This window comes from Oncorhynchus keta, unplaced genomic scaffold (assembly GCF_023373465.1).
Source record: "Oncorhynchus keta strain PuntledgeMale-10-30-2019 unplaced genomic scaffold, Oket_V2 Un_contig_30270_pilon_pilon, whole genome shotgun sequence".
Lineage (NCBI taxonomy): Eukaryota > Metazoa > Chordata > Actinopteri > Salmoniformes > Salmonidae > Oncorhynchus > Oncorhynchus keta.
The window spans coordinates 21,037-22,681 of record NW_026286969.1 but is presented as its reverse complement, the minus strand read 5'-3'; the positions used below and the strand labels follow the sequence as shown (position 1 = coordinate 22,681).

Genomic DNA, 1,645 nt, shown 5'->3' with positions numbered 1-1,645 from the left:
GAGGGAGAGAGAGGCGAGAGGGAGAGAGAGGCGAGAGGGAGAGAGAGGCGAGAGGGAGAGAGAGGCGAGAGGGAGAGAGAGGCGAGAGGGAGAGAGAGGCGAGAGGGAGAGAGAGGCGAGAGGGAGAGAGAGGCGAGAGGGAGAGAGAGGCTACATCGTATAAATACAAACGGAGAATAAGCAAAGCACATGTAACTGACAGCACGTGTGTGTGTGTGTGTGTGCCAATAATTGGTGCTTCCCATTGTAGACACAGGAATCTCTCTCCCTCCCTCCCTCTCTCCCCCCTCCCCCTCTCCCTCTTGCCTTCTGCCATTCTTGTCTTCATTCTCTCCCCCCACCTCTGTAGTAGTAACAATGGTGATGTAATGATCTCCATGTCTCTCTATGTCCCCAATTGCACCTTATTCCCTTACATAGTAGACTAGTGTTAACCAGGACCCATAGACCTCTCTGGTCACTAGTGTTAACCAGGACCCATAGACCTCTCTGGTAACTAGTGTTAACCAGGACCCATAGACCTCTCTGGTCACTAGTGTTAAACAGGACCCAATAGACCTCTCTGGTCACTAGTGTTAACCAGGACCCATAGACCTCTGGTCACTAGTGTTAACCAGGACCCAATAGAGCTCTGGTCACTAGTGTTAAACAGGACCCAATAGAGCTCTCTGGTCACTAGTGTTAAACAGGACCCAATAGACCTCTCTGGTCACTAGTGTTAAACAGGACCCATAGACCTCTGGTCACTAGTGTTAACCAGGACCCAATAGAGCTCTGGTCACTAGTGTTAAACAGGACCCAATAGACCTCTCTGGTCACTAGTGTTAAACAGGACCCATAGACCTATCTGGTCACTAGTGTTAACCAGGACCCATAGAGCTCTGGTCACTAGTGTTAAACAGGACCCAATAGACCTCTCTGGTCACTAGTGTTAAACAGGACCCATAGACTTCTCTGGTCACTAGTGTTAAACAGGACCCATAGACCTCTCTGGTCACTAGTGTTAACCAGGACCCAATAGACCTCTCTGGTCACTAGTGTTAACCAGGACCCATAGAGCTCTGGTCACTAGTGTTAAACAGGACCCAATAGACCTCTCTGGTCACTAGTGTTAAACAGGACCCAATAGACCTCTCTGGTCACTAGTGTTAAACAGGACCCAATAGACCTCTCTGGTCACTAGTGTTAAACAGGACCCAATAGACCTCTCTGGTCACTAGTGTTAAACAGGACCCAATAGACCTCTCTGGTCACTAGTGTTAAACAGGACCCAATAGACCTCTGGTCACTAGTGTTAACCAGGACCCAATAGAGCTCTGGTCACTAGTGTTAAACAGGACCCAATAGACCTCTCTGGTCACTAGTGTTAAACAGGACCCAATAGACCTCTCTGGTCACTAGTGTTAAACAGGACCCAATAGACCTCTCTGGTCACTAGTGTTAAACAGGACCCAATAGACCTCTCTGGTCACTAGTGTTAAACAGGACCCATAGACCTCTCTGGTCACTAGTGTTAACCAGGACCCATAGACCTCTCTGGTCACTAGTGTTAAACAGGACCCATAGACCTCTCTGGTCACTAGTGTTAACCAGGACCCATAGAGCTCTCTGGTCACTAGTGTTAAACAGGACCCATAGACCTCTC

At 48.8% G+C, this 1,645-nt stretch overlaps 1 long non-coding RNA gene across 1 annotated transcript; it reads right to left on the bottom strand.

Annotated features, from left to right (window-relative positions):
* Window positions 1-332: 332 nt before the first annotated feature.
* LOC127923633 (uncharacterized) lies at window positions 333-793 on the bottom strand. Its single transcript, XR_008114878.1, has 3 exons — window positions 738-793; window positions 522-558; window positions 333-449 (listed from the first exon to the last, which is right to left on the bottom strand). It is a non-coding gene; the product is annotated as an uncharacterized LOC127923633 (long non-coding RNA).
* Window positions 794-1,645: the final 852 nt, after the last annotated feature.